The sequence below is a fragment of the Trachypithecus francoisi genome, unplaced genomic scaffold (genome assembly GCF_009764315.1).
Source record: "Trachypithecus francoisi isolate TF-2019V2 unplaced genomic scaffold, Tfra_2.0 Lachesis_group9, whole genome shotgun sequence".
Classification (NCBI taxonomy): Eukaryota; Metazoa; Chordata; class Mammalia; order Primates; family Cercopithecidae; genus Trachypithecus; species Trachypithecus francoisi.
In genome coordinates, this window is record NW_022681474.1 from 32,243,329 (window position 1) to 32,262,925 (window position 19,597).

The following is a 19,597-nucleotide window of genomic DNA, read 5'->3' on the forward strand; positions in this document are numbered from 1 at the left end:
ACGGATTGAGTTTACACTGCTTCACACACTCTTTGGAGGCTCCTTAAAGATGTATGATGTATAAAAATCAATTCCAACTGCAGAATGAATGCTGACAGGTACCATCAGCTCCTGCCTGTATGTCTTCAACTCTCTCCCATTGGAAAAATCAATGAATCAGTAATAATATTGTCCCCTCCTGCCTGTAAAGGAAATCCGAGGTGAATCCCGAGGCTGCCATGTAAATTTCCTCATATTGTTGTTTTCCTTCCCCCTCTCCCGGCCCCACACCTTTGAAAAAATGATGGGCTGTGATCCGTGTCCTAGTAACAGGAAGCCTGTCGGACCCGACTCTTTGCTGACTCTTTCATCTCCCAGCAGCTCCAGGAAGCAACAATAATTAAAAAAAAAAAAGGGGAATCTGCTGCCATCACCCCCATCCAAACCAGGCTCAGGAAATTTTCCAGGGCCAGGCTGCCTTTGTGGAAGCTATGTAAGGACTGGAGAAACGCGTGTTCTTGTGCAAACAAACCCCAAAACAAAACAAGAGATACTGCCTTTGGACTGGACTTTGTCCAGCCTGGAGTCACAGTGCCCGTCAAGAGCCACTCCAGAATACTTGTACCTGGATCTTCACTAGGGGTAAGTCCTTGTTCTTGATTTTATTTTATTTTATTTTATTTATTTTTATTTTATTTTATTTATTTATTTTTGTTTGTTTGTTTGTTGAGACGGAGTCTCGCTCTGTCACCCGGGCTGGAGTGCAGTGGCCGGATCTCAGCTCACTGCAAGCTCCGCCTCCCGGGTTTCCGCCATTCTCCTGCCTCAGCCTCCCAAGTAGCTGGGACTACAGGCGCCCGCCACCTCGCCCGGCTAGTTTTTTGTATTTTTCGTAGAGACGGGGTTTCACCGTGTTAGCCAGGATGGTCTCGATCTCCTGACCTCGTGATCCGCCCGTCTCGGCCTCCCAAAGTGCTGGGATTACAGGCTTGAGCCACCGCGCCCGGCCTGTTCTTGATTTTAAATATTTATTTAACCAACAAAGCGCTCTATTAATTCTAGTTGAAGGGCAGATGCAGAGACAGTGTTCTAGTTGCTAACGCTGTGTAAGAAAGCACCCCAGAAGGTCGTAGGTGAAACAACTATCTTAAGATGCTGGCTGATCGGGGCTGGGGAATTTGGAAAGGCCAAAGCAAGGGTGGCTTGTCCCTGCTCTGTGGTTCTTAGAGAACTCAGAGGACTGGGGGCTGAGAGAGTGGAGGAAGGAGGACACACTTCCAGATGGCTTGTTAATGCACGTGGTTATGCACCGGGCAGGAACAAGGATGGCCAGAGGGCCAAGCTCAAACTGGCAGCTAAAGAGCCCAGAGGGGCAGACCTTAGGGGAGGCAGTACCCACTGCCTGCCTTATAGACCCTGTCCCTACCATCACCTTGACTTGCTTTCCACTATCTGTCATTGGTGGGAGCAGTCCCTAGCAATCCCAGATTCAAGGGAGGGGTATAGACCTCACCTCCCAAGGTGGGGTCAGTAACAAGGAACTGTGGGCCACATTTAAAACCATGACAGGCTAGTGAATGGCTTTCGGGGAGATTTATGGGTGAAGGCAGGGGGAGAGTCTTGGAGAAGCCCAGATTCAGTCATTCTAAGCGTTCATCACAAACGGATCTATCATCTGGGTTTCAAATACAGCTCTCAGATGACTGCTCTTCATGAGGCTGGGCACAGTGGCTCGTGCCTATAATCCCAGCACTTTGAGAAGTTGAGGCGGATGGATCAGCTGAGGTCAGGAGTTCGAGACCAGCCTGGCAGAAATGGTGAAATCCCATCTCTACTAAAAATACAAAAATTAGCTGGGTGTGGTGGTACACACCTGTAATCCCAGCTACTTGGGAGGCTGAGGCAGGAGAATTGCTTGAACCAGGAGACAGAGGTTGCAGTCAGCTGAGATTGCCACCACTGCATTCCAGCCTGGGTGACAGAGTGAGACTCCATCTCAGAAAGACAAAACAAAAAACCAAACAAACAAACAAAAGCAAAGACTGCCCTGTGTTTCTTTGCAGCCGGCCAGAGCAGAATGCAGTGTTCTCAGGACTACAAAGCTGGGTCACCCACACATGGTTGGACTTGATAAGTATCGTAACCTAACGAAGGATGCCATTCTGTACTCTCCAGTGCCTGGGGGAGCCCCAGTGGGAATGGATCCAGATGGTGCTGGGCCTGGGCCAAAAGTGAAATGGGGGAGGACGGGTCCTTTCTCTCCTTTGTCCCTAATCTCCCCACTTCCTACTGCTGTCTGACTCAGAACTCTCATGAAAAACCCAACTTCTTACACTGATATCTCCCAGAGGCCTAATTGTGCAACAAGAAATAAAAACGCAATTAGAGAACTGAGGTCCAGCAGGAAATTCACATTACATAAATAAGACCTGGAGTGTGTAGGGGAGCGCCCCAACTCCCAGCCTTGTTAGTATTGAAGGCTGTGAGCACACAGCTCAGGGATCCTCTGATTTGGTGGATAACCCCTGTGAACAATAGTTCTCTGAAAAGGGATTTAGAGGAAAGAGACTTTATTCCTGTAAACAGTTTTCAAACTAGGGAAAGGCAGCCTTCGGTGTAAAATGAAGGTGCTTTCCAGACAACACAGGAGGGACTAGGCTTTCATAGAGAAAATTTCTGCCCATATTCCCACTCAGGTCCACTTACGCAAATAAAATATTCAAACTTGCTTAATCTGATTGGTTGATGCTTGCTGAGTTCTGATTTGTTGACACAGGTCATAGTCTATTGGTTGGTTTGGGCAACATAAACAGGAACAGGAAGCTATGAAAGTCCCAAAGTTAAGCAGATGTGGGTTTTTCCGGCAACTCAAAATACACGCGTGACTTCTAGTCAGCAAGTTGCCGCTTGGTTCTAAATTGAATTTAAGCCCCGTTAGCCAGAGTGTGAACCTTGAGAGAGCTGGCCTTTCAAGGTTCACACTCTTCACATGGGCTGGAGAGATTCCTATCATGACTGATTTTTCCATTCACCCATTGACAGACACTTGGATTGCTTCCACCTTTAGGGTGTTGGGGATAACACCAACACTCCTACAAACATGGGTGCACAAAAGGCTCATTCTCCTCAACCATGGTGTATGTAGCTAGAAGGAAAATGCCAAAAGCTGCATTATGAGAAACAGTAAAGTCAAAACTGGAAAGATGGATCAAAGCGTGATGTCTCCCTGAAGCCCCTCTACTAGACTTGAGGTGAAGGAGAAGCACAGGAAGAAAAGTGCCTCAGTGCTCCAACAACTTTTTCCAAAGAAACCCTCTTTCTCATTTCTAACTTTAAACCTTTTAAAGCTTTGATTAGCATAGAGCTAAGGGTTGGAAAACATCATCACTTCCCTCCTTTGCAAGTCTGTGTAGATAGTTGTATATTATCTCCAAAGGTGGCTACCATCATTTCCTTCTCTCCCTATATGTGATTTCCTTCTCTATTGGCTCCATTCATCAAGAAGTAGAGGCGATTCCTGCTCTTCCTCTTTGAACTTGGGCTAGCCCTGTGATTTGCCTTGACCAATTGGACATGGAGGAAGTGATACGGTGCCGGTGCTTAGCCTGGCCTTTGAGAGACCTGACATCTTCAGCTCTCTCTCAGGAGAGAATGCAGCAGACATGTAAGAAGGCTGATGAATCAGACCACCATATTATGAGGAAGCCCAAGCTAGCTGCATGGAAAGGGCACACAGAGAGCTGAGGAACCAAACCAACAGAAGCCTGAAGTCCCCAGCCAAATGACCCAGTTAAGCCACCTTAGCTGGTTCCCTGCTATGTGGTATTCCAGGTAAAGTCCCAGACTTTAGTCATGGAGGTGAGCCATTCCCTCTGTGCCCTGTACAAATTTCTGAGCCAAAGAATTTTGAGAAAATAAAAGATCTATTTTATGCTGTAAAGTTTCGGTGCATCTTGTTATGCAGCAATAGAAAACCTAGAGCAGTGGTCTAGCAGTTCATTTTGGAATGTGGGAATACTTAGTTTACTGTTTTATTCTTAGCCTTTTGAAACCTCAGCAGAAAATAAGACAAATAAAATCCCATTTTAACATCCTGCTACATACATTTCAAGATCATCTGTGAAAATGTAGATGTGATGCTTTGTTAACCTTTAGCACCCTGTCTTAAAAGACACTATCATTGGGCAGAAGCCTCTACAAACAGAATCTTTACAATCAGCAACAGGCTGGCTCCTGACACTTCAGGGGCTGAGGCAAGAATACAAATAGAGACCTACATACCACATGTCTAGATACTTAAAGGCTGTAAATCAAGCCAACAACCTATTAAATAAAATATGCTGTAGCTTGCTGCTTTGAAAAAAATACTGTCATGATGATCTTGAAGTCCAAGTTCAAATTTAGAATTCTCAACTGTCTGGAATTCCGCAGTGGAATATGGTGGTGTGGGGAGAGCTGGCCTTGGCTCCAGGCCTTTGTTCCAAGCTCACCCTCTGTTCTCTCATTCCTTCCATGCTGCGGGAGGACTCATTCTCACCCACGGGGACATCCCAGCACACTCATCCAAACTCCAGTCACCAGAATATGCAGGGGTGTGATTCAGAAAGAGGAAAGTTATGTCCTCTTAGCTCTGGGGATGCCTTGTTCCGGAGGGAGGCACAAAACTGGATAAGAGTCAGGGTTATTTCCCTAGAGTTGGGGGCTGTAGTACAGTTTAGCAAACTGCAAAGTCTGATGGAATAGTCCCTTACTTCAGACAATAGTTGCAAGTTTAGGGGTCCCCAGGACCATCCTCAAGTTCAATAATTCTCTAGAATGGTTCAGAGAACCCAAGAAAGCACTATACATAGATGAGAGTGTGTGTGTGTGTGTGTTTTCACAGTTAAAATTTACACAAGAAAATTGATCAAGGGAAGAGACACACAGGACAAAGTCCAGTTGGGATCCAAAGGAAAAAGATCCTTTGGTTCTCTTCCCATGCATTTATGATCAGTGTATTGGTCCATTCTCACATTGCTGTAAAGAAATACCTGAGACTGGGTAATTTATAAGGAAAAGAGGTTTAATGAGCTCACAGTTCTGCAGGCTATACAGGAAGCATGATGCGGGCGTCTGCTTGGCTTCTGAGAAGGCCTCAGGAAACTTACAGTCATGGCAGAAGGCAAAGAAGGAGCCAGCACTTCACGTGGCCAGAGCAGGAGAAGAGAGAGAGGGGAAGTGCAGTGCACTTTTAAACAGCCAGATCTCACAGGAACTCACTCACTATTGCCACAGTAACACCAAGGAGCATAGTGTTAAACTATGAGAAACCACCCCTATGATCCAATCACCTCCCACCAGGCCTCACCTCCAACATTGGAAATTACATTTTGACATGAATCGTAATTGGGCAGCTCCACACTGTATCAGATGGCATTGCCTCCTCCTGGCCATGACAATGCACACAGGGTACAGCCAACCGGGGATGCTCACCTGAGCCTTGGCTGTCCACAGTTTTTGCTTGGGGTCTATCATATACTACTCATGTGGGTGACCTTCAGTTTCCCCTTTTAGAGGTTCAGGCTAATAATTCTGGAGGTTGGAACTGATATGATGTGTCTCCAAACCCCCATCATAAATCATATCATTACACTATCCAGTGGCTAAAGTCCCCAGGCCAACAAAGACCCTCTTATTGGGCAGGACATTCCAGGGGCTTGGAGATCACCACTCAGCGGCCAAGAGCAAAAGCCAAACTTCTCTTTCAGGAAGGCTAATCCTCCACTTCCCCAGGGCCCAGGGTTGGGACCCTCTTGCCTAGATCTAGAATGATATTTTTCAGAAATACTCTCAATGCGTGACATAAACCCAAAAGGAGCAAGACAGCAGAAGAAATGATGTGGCTGCATATTGAACTCTCCGAGGACTCTACATTTAAATAGATGGAAGAAATGGAAGGAGAATCCCAGTCCAAGAAGAGATGCAAAAAATGGCAGTGCCTAGCAGGAAAAATATTGGGAAGGCCAGAATAAGCTAAGGCTAGTGAAAAGCACCAGGCCAGATGGGCTTTTTAGGGGGCAGGGGGAAAGACAGTGTCAGGCTAGAGTTCAGTCGCAGGATCATGGCTCACTGCAGCCTCAACTTCCTGAGCTCAAGTGATCCTCCTACTTCAGCCTCCTGAGTAACTGGGACTACAAGCTGGGATTACAAGCGCATTCCACCATGCCCAGCTAATTTTTTTAATTTTAATTTTTGTACAGATGGGGTCTTGCTGTGTTGTCTAGGCTGGTCTCGAACTCCTAGACTCAAGCGATCCTCTTGCCTTGGTCTCCCAAAGTGCTGGGATTACAGGTGTGAGCCACCAGGCCTGGCCCAAAATGGGCTTTTTAGCAACATTCCAAGAAGAAACACCAAGAAAGGTCTTCTCTGGGTGATGGTATGATGCAGCAGTGTGGGAAATTGGCTCTCTTGCCCCAAAAAGTTCCATGAAGTAGAGGTATCTGGTCACTTACCCAGTTAGAAAAGCAACAAAACTATGAGAAAATTAGAGCCAAAGAGAGCAAGAGGCTAAGGAGGGAAGGTCAAATGTTTGCAGCCCATCTGAATTTGGCTGGGAATCTGCAAAGCTCCCTTATTGCATTTTCTTCAGAGTAAGATGGGGAAACGTAAAGTAGGAGACAGAATTGGCAGGAAAGTCACATCTGGTTGTAGAGCACCATGCTCAAAGGTGTCCACCTGGAAGGCTCCTCCGTTGGTTGTTTAAATTCCTTATTTTATTGTCAACTTGGATCAAAAAATTGAAGCTATTCTTATCACTGCACAGATGACATGAAGCTGGGAAGGATCGCTGATACCCGGGTAGAAGAATCAAGATTCAAGATCACAGGTTGAGTTCAGCGGCTCACACCTGGAGCCCCAGCACTTTGGGAGGTCGAGGTGGGAGGATCACCTGAGCCCAAGAGTTTGAGACTAACCTGGGCAACACAGCAAGACCCAATTTCTACAAAAAATTTTAAAAATTTAGCTGGGTGTGGTGGCATGCAATTGTAGTCCCAGCTACTTGGGAGGCTGAGGCGAGAGAATCCCTTGAGCCCAGGAGTTGGAGGCTGCAGTGAGCCATGATGGCATGTGCCACTGCACTCCAGCCTGGGTGACAGAGTGAGATGCCCATCTCAAAAAAGGAAAAAAAAAAAAAAGGATCTTGGCAGAATGTAACATAACAACAAAGGGAATTTAATTGTCATGTATGACAATTTAATTGTCACATATGTATATGTATATATAAAATTCTAAATTCAGATGGCTAATTTAAAATGGATTTTAAAATAAGATGCTAATTATTGTGAAATGAACACTTTCAGAGGCACATGAGAATATATAAATTTGTATAAACATATATATATGTTTTGTATGTACAAGTTTAGGTTATATATGCAACCAGGGAGACCCGGCTTCATAGGAAATCATGTGAAGAACCTTGAGGGGTTTTTAGTTAACTTTAAGCTCTGTGTGAATGCACAGTATAGTTACTCCAAACTATAAACAGGACCTTAGACACCTTCTGGAAGACTAGCATTTCAGCTTTGTATTTTAACCATCAGGTCCAGAGAGAGGTGGTCCAAATGATAATAACTTTGGAAATGGCATCATTTAGGACTGAAAAAGCTCAGAGTTTTGAGTCTGGAAAGAGAAGGCTTAGAGGAGACTTGTGGCTGCCCTGTAATATTTGAGGGGCTGTCACGGGGAGAGGGTAGTAGATTTATTCTATGGAACTCTGGAGTGGCAAGATTAGGATGTATGAATGAAGATTACAAGAAGAGTTCAACTCAATACAGGGAAGAAGTTTCCCAAATTCATGTCTTATATAGCAGTTAGCTTCCCATTCCTGGAAGCGTCCACCAGGGATATTGCAGAGAAGGTTTTTGGAATCCAGGGAGATACAATATCTGAATACAATGGCGGATTCCTGATGGTGGATGCTTCAAGCATGGTGGCAGGCTGCAGTGCTCATCAAACTAGACCACGAAGGCAGCTATTGGCTGCCCCTGCAGTAACGAAGGGATGGCTCTGGTCCCAGAACTAGATTACTTTTCCCCTTTAGTCTTAAAGGTTTGTAATAAATCAATAGCTTTGTTGCACCCGGACTGAGATTCTGGCTTTTCACATTGGCAAAAACACACTCTCATTTGACTGTAATGCAATTGGAATAAAATTAACTCACTTTCCATATGGTCAGGTGTGCAGAAAGCCCACGTCCTTCTTCCTTTTTCCTGGATTGGATTTCTTTTTTGTATGTTTCAAACATCTGCACTGCTCATGGTCTCCTATTTGTGGCTGATGAGATGTTGAGATGGCCCGGGGCTGCCTTCTTTTACCCATATCTCTATAAAACTCACAGCAGCTATAAAAACCAGCTATTTTCTAGAAATTGTGCCTCTATATTTTCCATATACAAGATGTGGCACCTGCAAAGATATATCTGTGCTGACCTTGTAAAAGTTCCACTTGGCTTTTCTTGTCACTGCAAAGAGTACATTTGATGAGAATCAGATGGAGTTTGAGGTCATAAGTGGTAGTTTGCCAATAGAGTTTCACTTAAGAGATGGGAAAATAGCAATAATAGATGCCTGTGCCTTCAGGCTAAGATGCTGATTATTGTGAAATGGACACTTTCAGAAGCAACATGAGAATCTATATATTTGCATAAACTTAAGAAAGCTCTTGGTGTTTCAGGGCCTGCAGGGATGGATAAAATATCTCCCAAATACTTACAAGGCTGACTTCTCTGAGAATGAGACTCATTTTTCCCTAACTGTGTAAATGTATGTGCTGTTAGGGTTCTGGTAGACATATGCACAGCAGATCCTCAGAGGTTAACAGAAAAATCGGTGGATTATGCTCGTGCTGATAATGCTGTTTCCAAACTCAGACGAAGACAGAGCCTACTGTCTTCATTAGCTGACATTACTACATCAAAATGAGGTTTACGGTGTTTGGCAATATGATAAATTATGATTGCATTTACTGTTATCACCCCCTCCAACGCTTTTTTTGTTTTGTTTTTTACATATAAAAATGTCCTTTCAATGTTTTACTGATTTCTAGGAGTCCGAGAAAGAGACAACCTCATAGGTGACACATAGAGTGTTTTACTAAATCAATGAACTCTTAGTGGGTACTAGTAGGGAAATGTACTCTATCTTCTCAAAAGGTCAATCAAGAGTTTACCCATGAGGGACTCCCTTGTATCCACTTTGTTAAACCCTCAGATGAAGAGAGAATAGGGATAGCATGCATGTACTGCCATTGGAAGTTGTCTTGTGATGTGGCCTCACAGAAACTTCCAGCTCTCTATGAGCACAGCCCCACTGTGTGCAGATACATACGTGTGCACACGTGTGCATCTGTGAAGGCTAGAGATGTGTGTAGGTGGACTGGGTGCCCCCCACTTGCAGTGAAAATTAACCAAACACAAGGCTTTTTGGTTCTCAAATTCTACGCCATCTGAATTTAGAATTAAAAAGCGACTTCAGAAATGACCTTGTTGAATGTCAGAATCTGCTGAGGAGCCTTACAAAAAACAAACAAGAAACAATACCTGAGCGGTAAACCAGACCATTTGAATATGAATTTCTGGAAGCAGGGACCAGAAATTCTATTTTCTATTTTCTAAGCTACCCAGGTAATGCTGTTGTACATTAAAATAAAAGAATCACTGCTCTGGTCCAATCCCCTTTTCTTACATATTGAGGTCGACTAGTTAACTAGGGCTAGATTGGAGGTAGAATCTTCAGGTGTGTCCTTTTTAAATACAACTCACCCAGAAAAGGAAGAGGATAAAGTTAGTTGTTGGTGTCACCTGCCTTTCCACTCTTCCACATTTACTTCTTTGGTTGAATTCTCACTCCCACCCTAATCTCCCAGTGCTGAGCCCTCCAGGTTCCTACTCTTCCCATTGCCCTTTAGCGTTTAAGAAAGACCCATTCGCCATCACTGTGATTGCCGTGTGTTGACTAACGAATGACAGCTCTAAGTATTTCCCTTCCCTGGATACTTAAACATATGTCAAAGCTTATAAAGTCACTTCACCGTTCTGGGATTTCAGTCTTATCACTTGTAGATAGAGTTGGCCTTTCCAAACTACGGTTCTTACAGTGGAAATGTAGGTATTAGCAAATGGGTAGAGAAGGAATTCTAACCCAAGGAAGATAACTTTCATACCCTTGAAATTATACAGAGTGACCCATGCTGCTGCACTTTGCTGTGGACTTGCCCAAAGATGTGTTTAGTCCACAGCATTGATTTAGGGCCTGTTCTGTGTCATTAAGGAAGCCACGTCAAGGCCCTGTCCTCAGGGGTTTGTACCAGCCTTCAGGCTATTCCACCATTATAAGCTCTTCCATGCTTCCTAGGAATCCGAGTTAGCTGTGAGCCACCCCCATTAAAAAAGATAGGCTAAAAAAAATTTATTTTTCCCAGAAGGAGAAAACAAGAAAAATGGTAATGATTGTGCAAGAGGGAGAAAAAAAAATTGTAGAATGTTACAGGGTGATATGGTTTGGCTGTGTCCCCATCCAAATCTCATTTTGAATTGTAGCTCCCATAATTCCCACATGTCGTGGGAGGGATCCAGCAGGAGATAATTGAATCGTGGGAGCGGGTCTTTCTCATGCTATTCTCCTGATAGTGAATAAGTCTCATGAGATCTGATCGTTTTATAATGGGGAGTTTCCCCACACTAATTCTCTTCTCTTGTCTGCTACCATGTGAGATGTGCCTTTCCTTTCACCTTCTGCCATGATTGTGAGGCCTCCCCAGCCACGTGGAACTGTGAGTCATTAAGCCTCTTTCTTTTGTAAATTGCCCAGTCTCAAGTATGTCTTTATCAGCAGCATGAAAACGAACTAATACACAGGGTTATCGATGAATAGTTACTGGCAGAGACTTTAAATTAAAAAAGAATTGTAACAACACTTTCAATAAGGATATATTATTTTCATAAGAAATCACAAATTCATATTTTGAGAGTAGGTTCGACCCTGGAGGTTTGTGGACTCAAGGACCAAAAATCTAAGCTGTCTGATCAGCCAGACCCAGCCCACCTATAGATGTTCACATTTTACTGGCAGGGGTCCATTCTTGACCTTGAGCTTGACCGCTGAAAGTACAACTGCTCTCACAGAGGGAGCATGCCAAGCCTGAGTGTTCATGCATGAGTGTGGCAGAGGTTGTAAAATTATTCCTTGGGAGCAATTGCAGTAGATGGGAGGTGATGGGTCAAGGGAAACTGGGTGCAGAAGTCAAGGCAAGGCCAGGGCCAAGCAGCACTGGGGGCTGTCAGGGTTGCTGGGTTGTATTGCTCATTGCTGGCTTGCTGAGGTTTTCTTACCCCCTTGATGTTTGTAGCCTTTGGAAACTCACCTGCTCATGGCATGGGGAACTCGAGTGCAGGGTTTGCTCAGATCAGTTCACCAGCTCCAATAAGATGAAGGGAGCTGTTGCCCTCCGGAGAGAATGAGTTAGGAAATGACAAGGATACCGTCCTTCCACACAGCATGTGATATAAATGGCTCTATGTGCAGGAAGAGCTTAGAAGCCACAGCACAGGGTAGGGGGTGAGAGAATATGCATTGAAGGTTATCTTAGTGCCTAAGAAGTTCATTCAATAAATATTTTGGGAAACTGCACTTGAGATATACGCCTGACCCAAATGGACACAATGCCTTCCTCAAGGAGTTTATATTTTAGCATAGGAGGCAGGGGATAAACCACAAACCTAACAAATAAAGCAGCCATATGGAAGGTAAAAGGTGCTAAGTGCTGGAGATAACGCAAAGGAGGTCAGGAGGATGGGAAAAAGAGGATTCAGGCTCTGGGGCAGAAGTCATTCCCTGCGTTTCCTTTCCAAGTCTGGAGAAGGACAAGATGCAGCCAGAGAAGGACTGTGGATCACGGGGAGGAGGGCACATCCCCAAAGAGGAGTTAGTAGCAAATAGAGGGACAGAGATAGCCAGATCAGGCATTTCTTGTGGGCTGGGGAGCAGAAGAAAGAGGCTCACCCCTTGCTCTAGCTGGATGACCTAATAAGGCTTCTTCCATCTTGCCTGCTTTGAGTCTGGCCTCCGAGGACTCCCTGTTCTCTCTGGCAGGCGCTGCAGAGCCCACAGTGTTTAGGATTTCTGAGCGCCACTGAGTGTTCCAGCCAAAGACCCCATGTGACTTTCCTCCAAGCATGGGTGAGGGGTGCAGGAAGGAAGGGAGGGAGAGGGGTGAAGGGGGAATGGAAGAGGGAGGGTGGAGATACAGAGATGGGGAGGAGTGCAGGAGGGAGGAGGGGAGGGGTGCTGGAGGGAGAAGAAGGGTGCAAGGAGGAAGGGGGAGAGGTAAGGGTGCCAGAGGAAGGGGGAGGGGGTAGGGGTGAGGGAGGGAGGGAGAGGCATGCAGGAGGGAGGAGAAGATTGCAAAAGGGAAGAGAAGGGGTGCAGGGAGAGAAGGGGAGGGGTGTGGGAGGGAGGGGGAAGGAGGGTGTAGGGAGGGAGGAGGAGCTTCCCATTTCAGGCCTTGGCACTAGGCTATCAGCTGAGACAAGGTGGACAGGAGAGAGGTATCAGAGCAAATGCTAGGGCCCAGCTGTATCTGGCCAGCTTTCCTAAAGTAGTTAAAACTAAGGAGAAAGGTAACTGAGAAGGTGAAGAAAATAAGAGACTACTGAAATAGGTGTGCTCTGTGGGACGCAATGCCTTCCTCAAGGAGTTTACGTTCTAGCGTATGAGGCAGAAGATAAAGCACAAACTATGTGGGGATTGGAGGCATTTCGTGTTTTTGTATCAGTCACAGCGCTTACTCTTCCAAGAGCTCATTTGCCCCTGCAGCAGGGCTGGGGGCTCCTGGGTGGTACCTCTTTCCTGGTCAGAGAGGGACTCCTCCACCTGGACAGAGGGCAACTGGTTTGTTTCCAATTTCTTTTAGGCTCTTAGCATGCTGAAGCTGGGAGGGAGCTTCGAGATGATGAGGACACCAGGGCCTCATGAGGGGCTGCTCTGATGAACACAGGCCTCGGTACTGAATAAGTCCTTCCCGGTTCTAACTCGATTTTCACGGTGTCATTTTTGCAAGGTGAGTCTCTGATACGCTTCCAGTAAGTAAACGGCTGAAACAGAAAGTTATGAGTTTGTTTTTTGTGGAGGAAAGGAAGGAGAGCATTAAAGAACACATTTAGCTACTTGGGAGGCTGAGGCAGGAGAATGGCGTGAACCCGGGAGGCGGAGCTTGCAGTGAGCTGAGATCGCGCCACTGCACTCCAGCCTGGGTGACTGAGTGAGACTCCGTCTCAAAACACACACACACACACACACACACACACACACACACACACTTAGAAGAAAAAATGTTCACTGAGAGGTGAGAAGTCAGGCCAACCAGGGAGAGCTTTGTCGCCTGTGAGAGGTTCTTACATCTAAACTAGGATGGGTTTGGGGGTGAGGCAGTCCACCCTGGAGTTGAGATTTTACACAGAAGCTGTCTTTCTTACAATCTACACATTTCACAAGTAAGCCAGGTGCGGTCATTTGCATGTACCCACTTGCACAAGGCCTGCCGGGAGCCTTCCGGCCAGGGAGAGCTGCATTCTTTCCAGGCACTTGTTCCAGGCAGGTGTGTTTCCCAGTGCCGCAGGTTAGAAACAAAGCAGGTTTGGACTGGTGAGGGGCTACACAGAGAGCACCGTCTCCTGAGTCGGGGAGGTGGTGCTGGCCCCATCTTGGTCATGAATTCACTGTGTGATCCTGGCTGAGTTTCTTGGCCTCTGGGGCCCTTTGTTGGCCACCATTGTAATGAAGGGGTTGGATTAGACTAGTTTTCTGGAAATGTGCTCATTGAGGCCCCGGATATCCCAGAGAAGCCGTGGCCCAGGGCAAGAGGAAGGCTAAGGAGAGCTCAGACGGAAAGTCCCCAGATGCCACCTGACTTCATCCACAGAACAGCCAGCTCTATAAGATGATGTAATACATACGATGTGATACTATAATACAATGATGGACTTCAGGGTAAGGGAAAGAAGAGTTCCACTGCCTGCAAAGTTTGGAAACCCCTGCATCAGGTCCCATCCATGATCCTATTATTCATTAAATGGTTCCAAGCAGTGCCAGAGGAGACTGGCAGTGTTCACTTTGCTTATTTAGAAGCCTGAACAAATGCCAAGAATTCACAGTCAGAAAAACACCCTTTGGCTCCACATTTATCTAGAGAGCAAAACAAACACACTTGACAGATCCTGCAGGTCTAACAAAACACCAATGTGGCAGAAACCCTCTCTGCTGCTCGATGGTATTTATTATTTCCAGCAGATTCTACACTTGCTGTCACCAGGACATACCTAAGCAGAGCAGGTCAGGGCTGACCCCTGGGGCTGTGGGCAGGAACCATGGAAAGCCTCTGAGGGCCACTGGCTTTGTCATGAGTAGATGCAATATGTGGGTGATTGTTTACGTGGAAATGAACCATCTGTGACACATGGCGACATGGAAAATCCCACCATCATACAGTCAATGAGAACCCCAAATTCCATATCATGAAAGCAGGGGTTGCATTACTGAAGATTAAATGAGATGACCCAGGCAGAGCCTGTGTGGCTGGTTGAGGAAGGTGCTGGGGTCAAAGTCCTTCTCAGGCCAATGGCTTTCTAGGACAATAAATGTGTCACTTTCCTCCCCTGGCCTTCTCCCATGTGGAACAAGAACAGAGATAAAGATGTAGTTCCTTGACCAATTATACTATATTTAAAACAATATTTTTAAGGGACTTTACTATTAGGCCTTAGTAAGGAATAATCTGAATTTCAGACTGCAAGGCTAATGTGTGAGATCAAGTCACTTGGCCAATTCAGCATTTACATCTCAGGATGGCTTTCTGGTTCTTGGTTTTCCTCATCAAATACAATTTTTTTTTTTAATACAGGGTCTCACTCTGTCACCCAGGCTGGAGTACAGTGACACGATCATGGCTCACCACATCCATGACCTCCTGGGCTCAGGAGATCTCCCACCTCAGACTCCCAAGTAGCTGGGACTACAGGCAACCGCCACCATGCTTGGTTAATTTTTGCGTGTGTATTTTTTGTAGAGACGGGGTTTCACCATGCTGCCCAGGCTGGTCTCAAACCCCTGGGCTCAAGCAACCCACCTGCCTCAGCCTCCCAAAGTGCTAGGATTTCAAGTGTGAGCCACTGCACCTGGCCAACAGGTACTCAAAGTCAGCCACATGCCTGGCATGATCGTAGAAGCTTGCTTCCCATCAATGAGCAAAACACAAAATTCCTGCCTTGGAGGAGCTTATATTCTGTGTCGTCATGAACTTGGGGGCCCAGCTCTCCCAAGGGGCTGTGTGACTTGGGTGTCTGTCAGGGGAAATGGTAGCGTGGAGATTGTGGCTGGGTTGTGGCATCAGACACCTGAGCTCAGACAGAGCCTTTGGTTCTCTCCTTACACAGCTTCCATCGACTCTGCTCATCTCTGTTTCCTTGTCATTAAAGGGGACAGCAATGGCACAATTCTCATCTGGCTGTGTCGATGATTAAATAAGGTATTTAATCCTTGATGTGGCGCCTGGCACTTAGTAAGTGCCCATAAAGTGGGTGGCTCAAGGCTGTCACTCCTGGGCCTTGTTCTCACAGCGGCATTCCTGCTCCTGTGTTTGCCCTCTGTTTGGTTACCATGGGCGCTGTGTTTGTGCAGAGCTTCAGCAGGACGTGGCGCTGCGAACATTCATCTTGCCTCTGCCTGGTGATCTGGTGAGCAGGTGCTGCTGTCTGTAAGAGGAAGGGGCCAGCTGCCAACGGGACAGCAGCAGCTGTCTGGCCTCCCCAGGCTGGTGGCCAGGGGGCTGCCTTCCCCATCAGGGGTGGCACCCACTCAGAGTACTTTTGCTTTGGAGACTCAGCCAGACGTCTGTTTTGGGTGAGAGGATGCACGCTCTTCCTTCCTTCCCAGGATGCCCCTGTTTCAGGCTCTTTGCAGCAGTCCTGCCTTGAATTGGCTGTGTGATCTGAGGCTGGTCACTTCACCTCTCTGGTTATCCATATCCTCATCCATAGAATGGAGATAATCATTCTCACCACTGAGGGATGCTGCGAGGATTGGGCAAGGCCACAAGGTAAGGACTGGATCAAAGTGAGGCACAGCACGAGCTTCCCTCACTCCAGCCACACAGCAGGATGCTAGTCTGTGCAAATCTTTGCCAACACATCTGATCTTGCCAATTGTCTTAGTCTGTTTAGGTTGCTATAACAAAATCCACAAACCAGGTGGCTTATAAACAACAGAAATTTATTTCTCACAGTTCTGGAGGCTGGAAAGCTCAATGTTGAGGTGGCTGGCAGATTTGATGTCTTGTGAGGATCCATTTCCTGGTGCATAGATGGTGGCTTCTTGCTATGTGCTCACCTGGTGGAAGGTGAGAACCCCAGGCAGCTCTCTGGGGTCTCTTTTATAAGGATGCTTATCCCATTCATAAGAGCCCTGCCCTCATGACCTAATCACCTCCCAAATTCCCCACTTCCTAATACCATCACCTTGGGGATTAGGTTTCAATGTCTGAATTTCGGGGGAGACACAGACATTCAGACCCTAGCACCGACTCTCACTACTTCTCTTAATATTACCTTATATGCTTCATTCCAGCGTGACCTTTTAGCACGTTTGGCCTCTTCTGTGATCCTGAAGTCACGTTTGACACTGGCGGCATCCACATCCATTGGATGGAAAGCTTCTCCAAGCAGGGGCCTCTCCCTTCCTCTTTACAGAGCCCAGCATGCAGGAAGTGTGCAGCATGTGTCTGTTACTAGGTGGACAAATGCATCCTTGAACCAGGAGCTGGCACCTCTCTCTTGAAGATCTGTTTATTTCATGTCATGTAAGGCATTGTTTCTGAAACTATGTCTAAATTTAGACTTTCCTTCTGCTGGGAGTCATGGGATGGGTTAGAAATTTATTCCTAGCCAGGCACAGTGGCTCACGCCTGTAATCCCAGTGTTTTGGGAGACTGAGGAGGGAGGGTGGCTTCAGCCCAAGAGTTCTAGACAAGTTTGGGCAACATAGCAAGATCCTGTCCCTAAAAAAATGAAAACAAAAATAGCTGGGTGTGGCAGGACGTGTCTGTAGTCTCAGCTACTCGGGAGGCTGAGGTGGGAGGATTGCTTGAGCCCAGGAGGTGGAGCCTGCAGTAAGCTGAGATTGTACCACTGCACTTCAGCCTGGAGTGGACAGCCAGACCCTGTTTCAAATTGAAAAAAAAAAAAAAAAAAAGGATGTTGTAGTATTAGTCAGTTCTTACACTACAATAAATAAATACCTGAGACTGGGTAATAAAAAAAAGAGGTTTAATGGGCAAATGGTTCCGCAGGCTTTACAGGAAGCATGATGGGTTCTGCTTATAGGGAGGCCTCAGGAAACTTATAATCATGGTGGAATGTGAAGGGGAAGCACATGCACATCACATGGCTGGAGCAGGAGGAAGGGAGTGAGGGGGCAGGTCCCACACACATTTAAACAACTGGATTTTGTGAAAACTCTATTATGAGAATAGCAAAGGGGAAAATTCACCCTCATGATCCAGTCACCTCCCACCAGGCCCCACCACCAACACTGGGGATTGTATTTCAACATGAGGTTTGGATGGGGGCACAAATCCAAACCATATCAAATGTACTCCTGAGCTCTTACAGGTACAACCAAGTAGCTAAGTCTGGGGCAGATTTTGGCTTGGAGTCTTGGAGAAGGTTCTGGTTGCCATGTTTCTTGCCTTGCCAAGCCAGCTACCCAGAGGGTCTAGTGCCCCAAACATCCCACAGCCTGGCCTGGGATGCCCCATGCTATGTGCTCCCCCACCTGGCTGTCTTGCCCTGTTCTTGCCTTCAGCAGCTCCCAGATGCTCTTCTTAGCGACTACTGATGACATTCACAGTACCTCAAAAGTGCTTCACCATTTTGGAAATTGCAAAGTAGATGGGGTTCCACAGACAACACCAGGCAAGGAAACCTGGTTACTAAAGCCAACGGAACATCAAGGCTGTCTTAGGATAAGTTATCCAGAGTTCCAACTTGCACTTGATTATTTGAGTGATAAAATGAAGATATTAATACATACTGTAGGAAATACCCTGTCGGAATGAACTATCAGGTTAATTGCTTTAATCCTCTATGCTCCATTATTGGTGAGAATCTGGTTATAGTCAATCACGAAGTAAGAGTCAACAGACCCATCTGAGCAGGGAGAGTGAAATGATAAATACACAGATGCTAGGTGCTGATGAAGGCTAATGAGAACACACCAATCGCAATGCCACTAGGATTTTGTGAGACTGAGTCTGTGGCCCAGTGAGGAAATCCATCTCACCACGCTGGTTTTCCATTGGCTACCATATGGCATCATTTTAAAGTCAGTGGACCTCAATTTATCTTCTATGGTGATAGAACTGAAGGATGTCATTACATAAGGGGTACACTCGGGCTGTGGTGTTGTTAAATAAGGCCATGGCCCTCAATAAACCATGCCTGCCAGTATGCACATTCTTGGATGCATATTGAATCTGGGCTGGTTCTGTGATTTGTTTTAACCAATAAACTGTGATGGAAGTTACACTATACCAATTCTGGGCTTTAGCCTTAAGAAGGCCTTGCAGCTTCTGCTTTTGCACTTTGATACCCTGAGCTTCTATGTAAGAAGTTCACCTACCCTGATGAAGGGATCACATGGAGAGACCCCTCGAGGGGCACTCAGGGAGGTCAGAAGGAAGGGAGAGGCCCTGAGACAAAATGGATAGAAAGACCAACCATCCCAGCACCCCAACTGAGCCCAGTTCCTAGCAGACTGTTCAGCTGAATGCACTGATACAAGTGACCTCTGGTAAGATCAGCAGAACAACCATTCAGCTAAGCCCAGCCACAATGGAAGAATTACAAGAAATAGTAACAGAATTGCTATTTTAAGTCACTGAGTTTTGGTATAGTTTATTATGACCAAAACAACCCAGTTCTCAGGACAAATATTTTAGCTTCACCTCTCATGTGGATATTTGAGTATATAACCATCTGTATAAGTCTGAGTTTTCCAGAGAAAGAGAAACAATACTATGTGTGTGTGTATATAAAAGATACTTATTTTAGAGAATGGGTTTGTATAATTGTGGAGGCTTGGTGAGTCCCAATATCTGATGGGGGAGGCCATCAGGCTGGGGGTTCAGGAAAAAAATTACAGTTTGAGTCCAAGGGCAGTCTGGTGAAAGACCAGGAAGGGCTAGTGTTGCAGTTGAAGTCTGAAGGCAGGCAGTCTCATGGGGAATTCCCTCTTGCTTGAGGGAGTTCAGCATTTTTTTTTTTTTGAGACAGGGTCTCCTCTGTTGCCCAGGTTGGATGCAGTGGCACAATCAAACTCCTGGACTCAAGTGACCCTCCTGCCTCTGCCTCCCAAATAAGTGGGACTGTAAGCTTGTGCTACTTGGCTAATTTAAATTTTTTTTTTTTTTTTTTGGTAGAGATGGAGGTCTTGCTTTGTTGCCCAGGCTGGTCTCCAAATCTGGAGGTCAGCCTTTTGTTCTAGACTTTAATTGATGATTGGAGGGGGCCCACCCACAGGGCGGACAATGT

The 19,597-nt window shown here is 46.1% G+C and overlaps 2 long non-coding RNA genes across 2 annotated transcripts; both read left to right on the forward strand.

Annotated features, from left to right (window-relative positions):
• The first annotated feature begins 243 nt into the window (after positions 1-243).
• LOC117082126 lies at positions 244-2,712 on the forward strand. Its single transcript, XR_004436481.1, has 2 exons — positions 244-621; positions 2,043-2,712. It is a non-coding gene; the product is annotated as an uncharacterized LOC117082126 (long non-coding RNA).
• A 12,926-nt stretch (positions 2,713-15,638) lies between these two features.
• On the forward strand, positions 15,639-17,056 carry LOC117082125. Its single transcript, XR_004436480.1, has 3 exons — positions 15,639-16,107; positions 16,294-16,407; positions 16,635-17,056. It is a non-coding gene; the product is annotated as an uncharacterized LOC117082125 (long non-coding RNA).
• Positions 17,057-19,597: the final 2,541 nt, after the last annotated feature.